Source organism: Pinus tabuliformis, chromosome 7, assembly GCF_031772625.1.
Source record: "Pinus tabuliformis cultivar Carrire ecotype Pingquan chromosome 7, CPIR1, whole genome shotgun sequence".
Taxonomy (NCBI): domain Eukaryota; kingdom Viridiplantae; phylum Streptophyta; class Pinopsida; order Pinales; family Pinaceae; genus Pinus; species Pinus tabuliformis.
The window spans coordinates 369,301,073-369,318,881 of NC_142293.1; positions in this window are offsets into that span (position 1 = coordinate 369,301,073).

Consider the following 17,809-nt stretch of genomic DNA (forward strand, 5'->3'; position numbering starts at 1 on the left):
TGGACCAAAAGTTCTAGCAAGTGCGTATTGGCTTTCATATTTGGCATTTTGAAGAATTTGAGAAAGCCACAGCGTCTCAGAGCATCCAATGCATTTTGATCATTCATAACCTCATTATCTATGGCGGTATCCTCTCTTTCCCTCCAAGTGATAGTCATCCTGCAAAAACTTGAAGTTTCAACCATTAATTTATATGTTAAAACTTTAACTCATGTACACGCAGGTTCCCTTTACACACAATCCCTTGTAGGGCCATCGTATACGCAAGTTACTCACATCCAACCCATGTGTACGTAGAGTTGAATTTTTGGGCATAGTTTCCCATGGTCAAAACTTTTAAAAAACTTTTAAAAACTATCATAAAGCATTATAAGTAGGATTTGAGGATTATCTGGAGACTTTGGGGTGATTCGAATGGTCCAATTGTTTAGAGGAAAGCTTGCTTAGTTTTGCTCCACAACTCTTTTCTCCAAACAGAAATGAAAAAACGGTGAGTCCCAAAGTCATTATGTAACTTTGAAATTGAAAAATATTTTTTCAAAAATTGATTTTTGCCTGATGGATGTTTTGAACTGTGGGCTTGGATTGTCGAGAGTGGGCTGTTTTTGCAGGAAAATTTGGAGACTTCTTTGAGATGTTGTTTTGGTCACATGATCACTAACCCATCATGGCAGGTATCGTTCTCTCACTAGAATTTAGGTTAGGGAAAACCATTTTCTGCTGCATCTTGCATATTAACCTCCATTCAGTGATACATTACCCGTAGGGTTGACCCCATTGTATCTTAGTTAGAAAACCATTTTCACTTGCCAATTTTTTTTTAAATCATGTTGTGATGGTAGAGCCATCCTTTACATGGGCATCTTAGTTAGATCCTTACTGACATTGGTTGCCCATGCTGTTATACTGAGTAGGTTTGGGAGTCCTCTTTAGTCCCGCCATGTTTGATGTGTTGAAGACACATTTTCCTTTCTTCCGCGCTAATTTCTGGCCTTATACCCTAGAGGGTCCTTTGCATTGAGTTGTACTGTTGCATTATATTTTGACTATTTGCACCTTTTGGCCTTGAGCTGGCTTCACTTGGACTTGTGTTTAAGCCACTTATTTGACCATGTCTTCTGCAAAGTCAACCATGTAATCACTTAGCTTCTGCAACTTGACGCATCCTTTTACTAGTGGAAAGAGAATCCCTTTGAGTGTCCTTGACCAGTTTCACCTCCCTGCATTGAGCATAGGAATGTTCCCCTCCCAGGAACTAGATCATCTGTTTCTCTAACACTCATTGTTTCCATTGTATTATAGCATTCTTTTATTCTTTTTCCAACTTAAATAAAAATACATATATATATATATATATATATATATATATATATATATATATATATACATATATTCAAAAAAAAGTGGGAATGGGACGTCATTTCCATATTTTGTTGGCAGCTAGATTCAGTCCCGTCGCCCTTGAACAAAGCACTCAAAAGAAAGTCTCTCCTCCATTGGGGTGGGATTAGTTTGATTTAGGAGCACCTTAACCTTGTTATTGAGTCAATACTCCTCCGATTGGTTACCTCTTCCAATCATATGGAGAGTTTGCTTATGCCTCTTGCATGACAAACTTATATAGAGTTATCCTATGCTGCCATATAGTCATCACTGAGTCATGCTTTTGTTCAAGGGAAGTAAACCTGAGTCGGCCTCTATACAGTATCTCTTGACCTATTTTTCAGTCGGCCATCCCTAGTTGTCAGTATCATGTTTGTCATCACATTAGTTATATTGATCCTTTGCTCATGTTGGTTTGAGAAGGTCTCCATTGACTTCTTGCTAGTGGGTCTTGTCCTTATCGACTACGACAAATTGCTCAGCATCGATCAATATCATGGGTCTTTGACTGACTGGTTTCCCTTGTGTTCGATGTCAACTTTCATTATCACACATTGGGATTCGTGCAATGCCTCAGTGTCCAATTGACCCTATTGGTGGATTCCTCGCCTCTTTTTCAGCTTTCATTATTGGTTCGTTTAGAGGGTTTCTATCGTACGCTAGCTACATCTTTTGTATGCCGGAAACATGCTTCATTTGGGTTACTAGATCTTTTTCATCCAATTCCTTCAACATTAATGGCCTATGGGTTACACTCGTGCTAGATTGATGAAGGATGCCTTAATGCCTTCCTTCTAGTGGATCTTTTCCTATCGACTATAGCTCATTTTCTCTGGGAAAAAGATCTAGAGTCCATTTGGCAGTACCTTGGGGTTTGCAGTCATCAGTGGCAGATTCCTTTGCTATCGATAGTGGGAAACCATCATTGTCTCCTGATTGATAGATTCTTTCAAGTGTTTGACTTCATCTCATTCATTCGCACTTGTTAGATTGTACTGGGTACCTTGACTCTCATTATCATTATCAGTGAGTAGTCTCGCGTTTGTTAACGGTATACATCAATGACCGGTAATCAAATGATTTCTCACATGGTCGACCTCAGATCATTCATTCCCATTGTGTAGAAATGTACCGCGGCAGTCGGTGAAGACCTCGGGTTGCATCAGCATGTTTTGGTTCACTTGTCAGTTGCTCCTGTTGCTGCTAGTTGACACCATCCACCTTATATGTTGCAGTTCTTCACAGCGACATCTTATATGCTAGCATCCGAGTTGCGATGTAGTATCATTTTATTCCATCATGTTCATTTGGTACTATGGGGATCAATTTTTGATATCAATGGTTAGCTTCATCCTTCAGCATCATTGATCGTCTTCTTCTATGTAATATTCAAACATGTACTTTTTCGATCATGATCAGATGATCCATTATGTACTTTCAGTTCCTTTATACTAGTACACATATTGGATCCGCTTGTACTTGATATGCAGACATGCTTTACTTTCTATAAGCATGGGTATGCCCAATACCCAACCCACGTATATGTATTAAAACACTTAGAAAAAATAAATTTCCTTAATTTTGGGTGGAGTTCATGGTTTTACCTGTTGATTACCTCCTATTGTCCATGGCCTAACTGTTTCCCAACTAAAAAACTAATTGGGAGAGTTTTAAATAGACCTCAATGGAAAGGCCTTAAAGAGGAGGAGAAGAGATAGAGTTATTATACTGAGATTATCTCTGAATGAGTTTGATGAATCCATGTGCCTCATGCACTTCCCCAAGCTTCAAGAAACCCTTATTTCCTTGATTATAGATATCCTTCCTTTTGCTTGAGTTATCATGGTGTTGTTGATGGGAGAATATTGTTGAAGGCTGGGATAGGATGAATGTGGAGGATGGTTCTGCTTGGAGCCGAAGAAAGACTCAGGTGAATTCTCTGCATATTATTTATAGCTTACTACAATAAAAGAAATGTTGTCTTGTTTCAGAAATTAACTATGTCTATGCATCAAATTATGTTTTAATTCATATATGAATGTCATTTTGATGTATGATCAATCATTTGTTTATATGATATAAAGTAAATTTCATGAATATGATTTACTTCTATACTACTATGTATGTTCAAATTGAATGATTTTTAGGTTTGAAGAACATTGGGAGTTGCAGAGGGTCTGAACCCTGCGGGACCTACTCAAACGAAGGAAATCGAGGTACGGTCACTCTTACGTAGTTTGATAATATAAGCATTTTTCCTGAGCTGATTGATTACTTCTTGTTGTAGTTTGCTTCTACTCTGTTGGGGTTCTAAACGAAATCCCTAGGGAGCTTTCACTCGAAATAATCTAGTCCCTTTGAGGGGACCAAGTTCCTTACTCTTCCAGACCTTCAACGATCAAATCATGATAGAGGCTTTACTCTCCATATTCTTATTTTCCCATATTTGGGATTTCTCTTGGCTGCACATGGGTAGAGGAAACTTCTGTTTCACCTCCTCTTTCTTCATCCCAAATCCTCTTGATGCCTTTTTTCTTTACAGAGGGGTCTATCACATGGGTAATAAGATCATTCTTTTGATCTCTTCCTCCTCTTTTCATATTTCTCTTTTGACACAAAGCACTGAAGACAAGTCTGTATTTTTAGACTCCATTATTTGTGCTTCTATTCATATCCTGAGCTGCTGCATCGACCGCATGTGCATATGCTGAGGAGCATGCCATTTCTTCTCATTTCTGCAGCCAAATCTCTTGTGCCCGATATTTCCATAGTTGTAGCATTCAACATGGCTTAAAACCAGGGCATAGGAGTTACTCTTTTTGACAATTCTTTTGTCAAAATTCCTATTGCGACAAACATGCCTTCTCCTAACCTTTTTGTACATTCTTGGGTTGCTTCTACCTAACACATCTTGTTTCCTTGGATGTCATCTGTAGTCTATGGCTTTATGGCCAAAATTATTGCAAGAAAATAAATACCCATAAAAAGTTTTTTGATGATAGAGGTTACCTTTTATTTGGAGGGTTTTTCGTTGAGTAGGAAAGGACCTCTGTTCATTCTTCATGTGCCTTCCATGATAGCTTTCATTACTGCCTTACACTTTTTCTTTCAGCTCCTAGCTCTCTTTTGTTGCTTTGCTTGCTACTGCATATTATCCTTCTATTGTTGCCTTTTCTTCTTTTGTTGTTGCTACGTTGGTGTGGTTTCTGTCCAACATCCTCCTTCCCTTTGTTACTATTGGGACCTTCGAATACCTTTACTTGGGAAGCTGACCCTTTAACCTTTTCCTTATTGGAGCTAGGCTTTTCCTTGAAACCCAGACTAGCCTTGATGGGAGGGGATATTTTCTTGCCAAGCATCTCATCCAAGAATTTCATGCTCCCCTCAAGCTTCTGATAACGAGACAACTCTTTATTTGAATTTTCTAAGTCATGTCTCAATGAGACTGCTCCATTTTGTAGTCTCTCATAGTAATATTTATTCTCAATCAACTGATTGGTTAACATCCCAGTCATTCTACTAGCCTCTTCTTATTGAGCATTTAGCTCAACCATTTTTTTCTCAACTTCTCATTCTGAAGTTCATATATTTTCAATTTCTCCTCTCGCTTGAGATTTTCCTCTGATAGATCCTTGATCTCCTTTAGATCCATGATCAATCTTTTTCTAAGAAATATCATTTCATATAGATCCTTTTCTTCACTATCAGAAGTGCTAACTGAGTTACCACAGAGATCTAAACCCATTTTTGTTTCCATGGAGTCTTCCATAGGTCTAAGGGTTATCCCTTCTTCATCACTACCTAGGGTATTCTCATTTTCTCCTATGGATGAACACATATAGAATCTCTCTTCCTCCTCTGAGGATTCCTCATTTTCTATTGCTACTAAAGTGGGTCTATCTTCATTACATTTACTATATGCATATCTACCTCTATCTCTAAGTGATTCACATGTACATCTAGGTAATGAAGGGCCCATTTCTTTGCATTTATCACACAAAAATAGATTACCTAATGAGCATCATTATCTACCTTCTAAGACTTATTCATCATCAACACAAGTGTGATGAGAAACACCTTCTCCATGTTCTAACTCATTGCTAGATAAAAAAGGTTATTTGTCATTCTCTTGATCCACATGGTTATTTCCTTCATATAGACTGTTAGTGTCAGTATCTTCATCCCTCCATCAGTGATCAAATTCTCTTGTTGCATTGCATGTTAGGTGTCTCACTTGATCAGCTGCATTTCATTAGGGTCACGGATCATCTTATGGTAGCGGTATATTATACATTTTCCCTCATGTCCTTTACCTGCTGGCCCATTTTTATGCATCTAGATCATCTGCAGTCAATTTTTGTCTTTAAATTTACAAAAGTCATTGTTAGGGTTTTAGGTCTCATTAGGTCTAGGGTTTTGTCAATAAGGTCTTCAAAACACTCAATAATGGTCAGCAAGCACATGAGGAGGTCAAATAAATTTTCAGCAACAATAATTTCCGTAATCACATGCTCATTGATTAATTTTTCGTCAAAACCCTGTTTTGAGGAAAAACAAAGTTTTTTTATGTTTTCATGTACAAATTTGATGTAATTTCATTTGTTCCATATGTGATAACTTCAGAGGCAGCCCTGGTCACCTTGCCAAGCCTCTGCAACTTCACCACCTACAGATCAAAACAAAAAGTCAAAGCATTCAGTCCATCAAAGGCAAAAATAAACAAACTGCCCAAAAACAGAGTTTTAAAAGCAAGTTAAAAACAAACATTAGAAGAGAGGGTTTTTGTAAATGAAAAATCAAAACTATATGTATATAAACTATTTTTCATGTTTAGAAGATTCATTTGCATGCCCAAAGAGAAACAAAGTAAATCATTTGCTTTTTCAAGAGCCAAAGGAGCGATTTTTTCTTTGGAGGGTAAAAAACATTGGCACGGCACACAAGGCTACAAGGCCCGAAATCACTCCCAACCTCTTCCAAACTCACAAATTTGCTAAATTCCTCACTATCCAAGTAAGTTGTCACTCCTTCATGGCCAATGAATGAGTTTATCTTGGTGCTTATGGTGATTTAATGGGAAAAAATTGAAACCCTACCTCCTTGCATTTTTTGTCAAAAACAATTGCATAGGGTTTATAAATTGTATTTCTTGCTGCTAATTCCACTCCTAAGAATTTTTCACTCCCTCACTCCTTCATTCCCTCATTCCTTCACTTCATTTTCTCCCTCTCTTTACATTCTCATCTACCCATTCCATATTTCTCATATCCCTAAACAACTAACCCTAAATCCCTAATCCCATTATCCCAAAAGCTAATTGCTATTCCCAAACTCTAAAAACCATCCCCTAAACACTTCTATTCCTCAGAAACCTGTTAGCAATATTCCCAAACCCCTCATACACACTCCCTCCATAGTCCCTCATACATTCATATCCTTGGCAACAAAAACCTAAAGACACCATAAAATCTCTTCATACTCATCTAAGAAAACTCAAACATTGGCAAACATGGAGGTAGATTCTTCCTATGACAGAGATGAGGAGATAGTTAGTGATTCTTTTAGAGAAATGCATGCCCCAAGGAGGCCTCACAAGGGTTGAAAACATAACCGGGAGGAGCCTACTTCACTTGTCGAGCTGTTGGCCTATCCTCTTGCTGTCACATGCTTTCAACACCAATCTTGTTATCAGTTCTATGAGATGGTGGAGAGATTCAAGTATCACCATGAGCTGGCTAGATGTTTGTGCTCCATCTTCATAATGGCCAAGTCACTTTGGCAAGTGTGACATTCACCTTGACACCTGAGACTATTGCTCAAGTAACTGGCATTCCAAATGTAGGTGAGCAATGGAATAAGAGGCAGCTTATAGACAGAGATCATTATGAGCCTTACATCAAGGCTAGTTTTCAGAGACATATCAGTAGATTTTTTCCTTTCAAGTATCTTCACGACACATATGCTCCCTTGATGAAACTCATAATTAAATATTTCAGCTGTGAGGGCAGATTTTCGCGTCTGTATGCCTATCATATCAGATTGTTGATGCACTTTACTAGGGTGAGGATGATGAACCTCCCTTATTTCATTTGCCGGAAAATTGAGAAGATGACCACCTTAGTGCAAAAGAAGCCTCCTCAGTAGTAGTACAATAGCATATATCATTTTGCACTAATCAAAATTGTGGTCTTGCATCAGATTGGTTTACTGAACTTCTCATGGGAGGATTTCATTTCATATGAGGTCTTTACAGGTCCTCAAGTACCCCGAGTAGTTTTTCATTAGGTGGGAGGGCCTTTACATCAGCAGGAGATTCATGAGACACAAACCGCAAGTGTGCCAGTGTTTTTCACATATCAAAAGGGCACTAGAAGGTTGTTTGCAGCAGTAAAACGAGTACTATCTCCACCCGGGGTGGAAGGGGTCTCGTTTCCTCCATCAGCAGAGCAGGTACAGGAAAACAGTAAGAAGCCCTTGCATGATGAGGGACCTTCAGGAGGTCATGAGATAGATTTCATCCTCATTCAGGATGAGGACATTGATTTGGGCTCACAAAGCTCAAAGCTTAAAGAGATCATTCAGGAGCAACAAGATGACATTCAACATTTGTCTCTCAACCTAGAAAGAGCCAAGTGGATCATTAATTATTTGGAGCAGAGGAAAAAATAGCTAGAAGATCAGAAAACCATCATGGAGCTCCAAAACATAAGGGCAAACTGGCAAGCTGCTAAGAGGAGGAAAACCAAATTGACCACACTTGAGCAAGAAACTCAAGCTGATCGTGAATCTTGGCTTGAGAGGACAAACATGCACCTAGAAAGGATGCTAGAGAAGGCCAACAACGACAAAAACATGTTGAGAAACATGGCATACCACTACTTGTAAATAAATATGGTGTGCAAAGCAAGAATCAGGAATTTGAAGGCCAAATTGAAGAAAGCCATGAGGAAGCGAAAAGAGCAAAATAGACTCCAGATCTTGGCTAAGACTTCCTTAGCCCAACACGGCACCTGATGAGGAACACTCAGCCCAAATTTCAAGAAATTTGGGAAACGTTTTGCAATTTTGAAATTTTTGGCATAAAAGATAGGTTTTTCTGTCCAATGCGCCACGCCACTTGGCGTGCGCTTTTGCTAGAGACCTCCTTATGAGGAAAACTTAGCATTTTAGGATTTTTCATGGAAGAATATGAATTCCCTCACATGGCCAAGAAATTTTGACAGGTTTTGAGCTTCCAAAAAGGTCAAAAACACATCAAAAAATGACCTTTCTGCCCCTTTTTGGACACACAAGAAACAGTGTTGGGAGAACTCAATGTTGGATAGGTAAATGGAGGCCAAATTCAGAAATTCCACTTGTTTTGGAAAGTAGACAGGTAGACCTTTCCAACAAGCCCACTTGGAGAAAATTTTGTGCATGGAATTGCCTCCAAAATCAGATACAAAAGGCACTATGAATAGGGAAATCAGTGCGGCGCATAGGAGGAAATTTGCTCATTTTGGCCAAAAAACTTTGTTTTTCGCCTAGTTTCTTCACTGTTTGACATTTCTCTTTCTAATAGTCAAACTCATGATGTAATTTAATGTGAATTGATGGATTTTGATCTCATTATTCTAAATTTTCACTCATAGAGGTAGATTCATCATGAAAAAGTAGTTTGCAACTGAATGAATCAGTTTCCTAGGATTTAGAGGCATGTTGTTCCACTGCCTACTTTTTAGTTCTTAGTTTAGATCTTGTTGAAACGGCTCCTAAACTCATGAATTTGACTCCAAAATCCTATTATGAGTTGTTGATGCCTATATCTAGTAGTTTTTTAGTCATTTGTAAAGGTTTGACTCTTATGAATGCTTTGAACATTATTGTACACTCTTTTAGCAGTTTGGCTAAGGAATTGACCAGGGTTTGCAACACTTTATGGGATTCTTATGGAAAATTTGATTTGGTATTATGTTCCCTTTTGTAATTTCAAGTTTTACATGTGATTTATGTATGCCATCATCTCTCTTTGCTTCATCTTAACTAAATCAAACAAGGATAAAGGTAGAATCCATTGAAATTGCAGTGCTCTACCTAGGGTTTGTTTAGTTATTTATGTTTTCAGCTATTTGAAGAGGATCCCTGAGATTTTCATGCCCTCTCCAACTCCTCACCAGTCTAAAAGCTCTCTATCACACTCAATTTGAAGTGCTAAACCATTTTCCTACCTCGCCCCATAGAGATCTGTGCAAAACTTTGTCCATTCCCTGGACCCAAATCTGTCTTTCACAATTGAGCCAGCAAACCTATCTTAAATTCAATCAAACACCTTTGTACACATACCTAGCCTAAAATCAGTCATTACATCAGTCATCTCAAGCTTCATTGGCCATATTTTCCTGAGATTAACAAGGAGAGATCCCTCTCCCAACCTGGTAAGGCTAGCTACCAGGTTACGTGTGGTTTAATGTTACCCTAGATCCTGCCTTTCACATCCTAAGGTAGATTTAGGTCATAACATAGAAACTACAGTCTATCCTGTTAGAGTCGGTCTAGTCAGTCCTCCGTCAGAGATCAAAACTCTTTATGCATTTCATTTTCTAGGAGTCTCGCTCCATTCACTCAGTTGCATTCCGCTAGGGGAATGCCATAATCTGACGGAAAAGGTCATGCTAGTCATTTCCCCTCATGTCTAGCTCCTGCTGGCTTAGATCTTTTGTCAATGATCAACAAAGTCCATGAAAGTCAAGGTCTGGTCCTTTAATAGACAAAAGTCATTTTCGATCATTAGTTCTAGGGATTAATCAATTTGGTCTTTAAATATGTCCAGTAAAGCCATGTAGGCCAAAGCGGGGCCCTTACAAAGTAATGATTCAGAGAGTTTCATCGTCATATTGATAAACTTCGACTGTTCTTCAAAACTCTGTTTTTAAGAAAAGTCAAACAGTGTCATTGGTGATAAAATTTTCAAAAACGTCGTCAGTTGATTTCTCAGATGCAGACATGGTTTCCATGGCCAAATGTCCTGTCGTGTAATCCCTACAAAGAGTGCCGAAAATTTCATCATTTGAGCTAAAATTTCAAAGGGAAAGTGAAAATCAATGTTGCTTTAAGTCAGTGAAAAAGTGTCCAAACATAACATTAGAAAAATGGGTTTTGGAGAAGCAAAAATTTAACCCATCACTTCCAAGTCTTTATAAACAAGTTTCCACCAAAATCAAAGTCATTGTGCAATGCAAGTGCATAGGGAAACATTGCAAAGTCTTTGAGTGTGCATCGCGCGTGTTTGGAGCAAAGTCTTTGAGTGTGCATCGCGCGGCGCATATACACAGGGGCGCGGCGCACACAAAGGGTGCGGCGCACATAAAGGGCGCGGCATACACAGAGTCGGCCCTCAGTGTATTTTTCCAACGAGCGCGGCACACACCCAGGGCACAGCGCACTGGGTTTTGCACGCGGCGCACACAGACAAAGCGCCAAAGCAGTGCCAAACTTCCCCAAATTTTTGTGAAGCCTCCTCAAATTGATAGATAGGCTCTATGACGTGACTTGTTTCTCAAATTTTATAAATGATATGGTGGTTTATGGTAATGTTTGAAATGCAACAAAACTCATAAAGTCAACCACAAGAGAACACCAAAGGCCATTGTTGCTAGGGTTGCATATTTGTGGTATTGAAGCCAAGGTTCCATTTTCACCCACCATTTTTCCCTCACCTACCATTTTTCTGTATCCTCCCTTTCTCATTTTTCCCATTATCTCTACCCTAAAACACTACCAAACCCTATTCCCTCTCCCCTCCTCTTATTTGTCAACAAAACACCCCAAAACCCTCCCTTGTCAAAACCCCAAAAACCTAACCTATAAAATACCCAAACCCCCTACATATCCCTAAACAAAATTCTCCCCATAACCCCTATTCCCATCACATTACTCCCCTCCTAATACTCCCTTTTGTTTCATTGTTCCCCTTGGTGGTAGATATCACAACAACACCTAGTTTCACCATCATCAAAGGGCATCCCAAGTACAGTACATAAACAGCAGTCATGGCATCTGAGGATTCATCAGAGTATGAGGTGGAGACTCAAAGTGATACATCCCCAGAAGAACAGGCTCCCAGGAGACATCACAAGAGTGGAAAACATGTTAGGGATGAGCCAAATACCCTCATTGAATTGTAGGCATGCCCTCTTGCTATGTCATGTTTCCAGCACCTAGCATGTTTTGAATTTTTTCAAAGGGTGGCTAATGTTAGAGTTCAGCATGAGTTGGCCCATATTTTTGTGCTTCACCTCCATGGAGGTCAGTCTATCTTGGCCGGGGTCACCTTCACATTGACACCCGAAACTATCTCAGTGGCAACAGGCATACCAAATGTTGGAGAACAGTGGCATAAGAAGAAAAAGGTGGATAGGCAGCATTATGAACCTTACATTAAGGCCAGTTGTTTGAGGCAGCTCACAAGAGTCTTTCCATTCTGATATTTGAGAAATGAGTATGCTCCACTCATGAGGTTGATCATGAAGTACTTTAGCTGTGAGGGGAGGTTCTCTCGTCTATATGCCTATCACATCAGGTTGCTCATGCACTTTACCAAGGTGTGGATGATGAACCTCCCTTTTTTCATTTGCAGGAACATAGAGAGGATGAACACTTTCATGTAGCATAAGACCCCTCAGCAGCAACTTAACAATGTTTATCACTTTGCTCTTATCCGGATTTTGGTGGATCATTAGCTGGGATTGCAGGGCATTGCTTGGGAGGACTTCATCTCCCATGACTTCTTCAGCACTCCACAGGTATTATCAGAGGCAGAGCATGAGATAGGTGGTCCTTCTCACCAGTATGAGCGCCATGAGGGTGCTACTATGCCAGTATTCATCACCTATCAGAGAGGCAGTAGGCATTTGTTTGCAGCGGCAAAGTGAGTGTTATCTCCACCCGGGGTGGAAGGGGCCTTGCTTCCAGCATCGACGACACAGGAATAGGACAGAGGTAAGGAGCCCATGCATGATGAGGGGCCTTCAGGTGAGCCATCACGTGAACGAGAGATAGAATTCGTTCTCCTTCATGATGATGAGACAGATACAGAACCGACAAATGCAGAGGTTAGAGAGATCATCCAGGAGCAGCAATCAGAGATTGAGGCCTTATCCCTTGACTTGGATAGGGCTAAGTGGAACATGAAATACCTAGAGCAGAGGAACAAACAGCTCGAGGATCAACAGGCGATTATGGAGCTACAAAACATTCGTGAGCATCGCCAAGCTGCACAAAGGAGAAGAGTTGAGCTCACATCATTGGAGCAAGAGATCAATGAGGATCGGGAGGCCAATATCGAGAGAGTTAACATGCACTTGGATAGGCTGCTGGACAAGGCTGACAAGTACCATGCCTTACTGAGACACATGGCCTTCCATTACAAAGCACCGAATATGAGTGCAAAGGCCCGGATAAAGATCTTGAAGGCAAAATTGAGCAAAGCAACAAAAGAGGCAAAAGAGGAAAAAGAACAAGATCAACTTTGAATCTTGGCTAAAGCTTCCTTGGCATAGCATAGCACTTCATAGAGGACCTCCAGCCCAAATTTCAAGAAATTTGGGGAAATTTTGGTCACATGACAAATTTTTGGGCAAAACACAGGTTTTTTCTCCCTGTGGCGCGGCGCTAAAAATTGGGAGCTCCAAATGAAGAATGGTTTGCATTTTTGGATTCAGCATGAAAAATCACGACTACTAGTGCTTGGACAAGAAATTTGGGCAAGATTTGAGTCTCCATGAGGTCAAAAACACGCAAAAAATGACCTCTCTGCCCCTGTTTTGACACACAGGAAGCAGTCTTGGGAGAATGAAGATTTGGAGGGGCAAATGAGCACCAAATTCAGAAATTCCACTTGGGTTAGAAAGTAGATAGGATAGGATTTCCAACAAGCACACTTGGGCACATTTTGGACTCCTACAAGTGCCTCAAAATAGGCTCCAAAGTGGCACGGCGCACACAAAAAATGGCGCGGCGCATACAGGAAAAAAGCCCAATTTTACCTCCGTTTCGCGAAATTTCAATTCACGACTTCTCCAAGTGGGCCCACTCATCTACATTTCACTTTTTCGGCACCTAAGGCAGAATTTAGAGTATTTTCACTCTAGATTGGCTTCTATCCAAGTGGCAAAGGAAGGCAAACAGTCACCCAAGCCATTTGTCATGTTTGTAACGCTGCACTTGTAGCTAATGGTTGGCTTTCCACCTCCATTTTGTAATGATTCGAGTAACTCCCCAACCCTTGGGAATTATATCTCTTCATGGCACATTCTATATATTGTATGAAAACTGTTTGCAAAGGGTTGGTTGGATTGTAATTTCTAGGGGACTGTGGGAGAGAAACTCAGTTCTTCATTGTATATTTTGACAGAGGATTAATGAAAGGCAGCAACTCTATTTCATGAGATTCATGTGGTTGTGAGTGTAGCAAATGTGTCTCTTATGTTTCATATGTATTTCGTTATGTTTCACAGTTCATTTCATATTCATTTCCAGTGAAATTTTCTAAGTTAGATAAGGTAGAATTCATTTATATTTCTCTGCCTGTGGGAAAATTTCATGTTCAGTGTTCTTCTTCTGTTGAAAAGGATTCATGTACTTATGCCCTTTTCACTCTCCTAAGCAATCTCTCCATTCCGCATTATTTCGAATTAAATTTCTATACTTTCCACCGGTCTTGTCTCACGAAATAATCTGTACCTTTGTATTAAATTCTCTGTTCATTGCTGTCCGTTGGTCCCATACCATCCCAGAAACTCAGTCATTCATAAAAAATTGTTTCTTGTATCCATATTCACTTACTCGCCTAAGATCAATATTTCACTGTAAGTCATCTCATACCATTTCTTTATCTATTTACTGAGCATGACTCGGAGAGAGCCCTCTCCTGTTTTGGTAGGGCTAGCTACCAGACTGAGCATGGTTTCTGGTTACCCTGAATTTCACCTTCCTTCAGCCTAAGGCAGATTTAGGTGCTAACATATCCAACACTTCCTTTTCTAACTCACAATGCATTACCTTATTAGCATCTAGCTTAGATAGCCCTTTCATGATAATCTCTTGGGTTTCTTCATTCTGTTCATTCTTTTCTCCATGCAATATAGAGAGCCAAATATCAACATCCAAGGACATTAAATGGGCAACACCTTATAGAGTTTATATTCTGATCCATTTAAAAATGTAATTACTTCTTCTATTAGCCACACTTGATTAGCCATTATTTACCTTTGATCTACCTTCTAGTGATTAAGTTATTTATGAATGAACTTGGCTCTAATACAAATTGTTGGAAACAATGATAATACTGAGAGGGGGGATGAATCAGTGTTAGGGCTAATTTTAATTCTTTTATGCCAATTTTCTTTTCTTATTCAAAATTGGCAACCATCCATATAATCAGGAACAACATGTAATATGGGAGCAACATGAAATCAACATACAAGCATACACACCATGAGCATCATACACATGAGACACAATTTTATACGTGGAAACCCTTTCGGGAAAAAACCACCAAAGATTGTTGTTGTTATTGATGTAAAATGAGAGAACCTACTTTATTACATCAACATATTTTTTGAGCACCCACTCACAAGAAGCACCAACTCCCTTTGATTGTTTGCTAGCACCCACTAGTAGGAGGCACCAACTCCCTCCTTTTCTAGATCCCTAACCAACTTACGAAAAGTACCATGTGAAGCACCAACTTGCAGCTCCTTAGATTTATTCAAGCATCAAATTCTAGGAGGCACCAACGTGAAAGCCTTCCCAAGAACCTACTGGAGATGGAAGCACGAACTTCTTGTATGTAGGCTCCAAACCACACTCAAATAGGAACTAAATGTTCTTTGTAATTGGTAGCCACTTTTCCTGGTCTCAGCTCTGTTCCCTACTCCTCATTATAACACACTTTTCTCTTGGCCTCTTGCTCTCCACAACAGACAGACAACTCTCGGCCTTCTATCTTTTCACCAACACCTTGGGCCTTTCTCACACAGCACAAGCACCTTCGACCTTACTCACAACAACACATCACTCAGGGTCTCTTACCTCTGAATAGGAACTCTTGACCTTTCTCTGGAGAATAGGATCTCTCTCAACCTTACACAACATGGCACTCACATAGATCTTTTCCACTTATCTCTCTAGACAGTATGCTGGTTCCCCCCACTTTCTCATTTTAGCTCCTAGGTTTTGTTCCTTTGCCACCCACTAATTGATATTTCCTATCTTGTCCTGTATTCACACTGCTCGAATGTACTTCTGGCATCACTTATCCATTCTATTGTTCCACACAAATTGGTCTCCACCACTGCATTAAACATGCGATTGGCCACTTGATTGTTTTCTCCATACGGAGAATTAATTATCAGTTCACTTGCATAGCCCAACTAGGAACAATCCTCTCTATGAAAAACTCTCCTGTCACTAAGGCTCTCCGTGCCTATTTATGGTTTCACACATTCTTGGTTGTACTTTGACATGGCTTCGATGTGGGCCATTTTCCTCAATGCCTTGTCCCATAGTTTTTCTGTTGGTCCATCTAAGTCCATGAACCAAATTTGTTGACTTGCATTTGTTCTTTGGTAGCTGACCCATTCATCCACTTAACTCACTAAGACATGCATCAAAGCATAGAGATGGATTGTCTTACCTCAAGGCAAACCAAATGATCTTTGATGGTCTCTATTAATCCTAACACCAACTCCTCTATTTCTGCATTTGATCTCGTAGTTGTTGACCCATATGACTTTAACTCTCTATACAATTATTATCAGAGAAATTCCACATTATTACACCACAGTGGTTCAATGTTCTGATACTTCTCAGTCCCTTGGCACTTACCTCCCAGAGCATTTATTGTCTCATATGACTAGGCTAGTGACCATCGTCTTAATGCCATATCAGATCACCCTTTGAGTCGTTACTTCTGCGAAGTTCCGATTGCATCTTAGCTTCTTCTGCTTAGTCCTTACCACATTTCTCACCATAGAAACACTGATGTGAATTTTCACTTATCATGAGAAGCCCCCTTTATTAAAACATTTCCAAACTCTAACTATTCTAGAGTTTCGATGTCTTCAACATCTGATTTTCAACTTCCGATGTGGCTTCATCACTCCACAATGCGAATCCTTAGTGGTGACACACTTTTGTCCCATTAGGCTACCTAATAAGGTTTAATACACCTACAATATGTCCTGTTGAACTTCCACACCATGATTGCATCAGCTGCCACTATAGCTTATCAGAGCCAATCATATATTTCCATGTGTCATGCTAGAGGGGAGAGAAGAGGACCCAACAGCCTCGGTTTTGCACCAAAAACATTTTTTAGTTTTCTTTTGCCATTCCTCAGTTCTTTTAAAGGTTTATCGACACCTATCAATATCGCAACTTTTTAAAGGTTCCTGACTTGAAGAAGTTCTGATATGGTGATCCCCAATATGTCGATGTTCAAATACATTGATCTCTAGGATTTTGATATCCTCTAACCTCCAATACAACCCGCTCCGATGTGCCGCACCTCTGATATTCTGATATCACTGAATGCTGACCTTCGATATCCCTTTGCACCGATACACCAATCCTCGGGGTTCCGATATCTTGATGTACTGATACACTGACCTTTGATATTCTGATGCACTGATATGCTAGACCTTGACATTTTAATATATGATATGCAGATACGTCGATGTGATGATCTCCAATATGTTGGAGCTCCGATATTCCAACCTTCTTAGGACTTCAATTCTCTGAACATCGGCAAGCCATAACTATTGATAGAGGAGTCCATTCTCGTACTTTCACATATCTTTGCAAAGCCCTTCTAGATAAATTTTCAGTGGAGAGGGTGTGAAGTAGGCTTGGAGCCCATCTTCTACCTCTAGGATGCTCCAAACTGTATGCCACTATTTTTCTCCCTGAATCTCTGGACAAATGAAATCACAACCATCAAGGTGATCATTTTATATGAAGCTTGTAGATACCATGGAATTCCATCTGGTCCATCACCATAATCATCATTTTATGGCTTCTCCAATAATCCTACTACTATGATAATTCTCTACATGAAGCCTGCAGCTACAATGAGATTCCTCCTGGGCCATCACGACCAACATTTGTTGCGACAAGAATCCAAGCTAGTCTAGCTGACATCAATGCCAACACTCTTGCCAACAGTTAGGAAATGCTCATGCAAATATTTAGGCAATACCAACTTCCCAACTCATCTCCCTATCATGACTGTTGACACCAATGCAACCACGCTTTCATATTCCTTCACTAGGTCACTAGCAATCTAGACAATGTCAATCATTCAACAATGAAAATGGAATATATCACTTTAAATCCAAGAAAATCCCATGCCAGTAACAACAAAATGACTAGTAAACCAAATGCATGA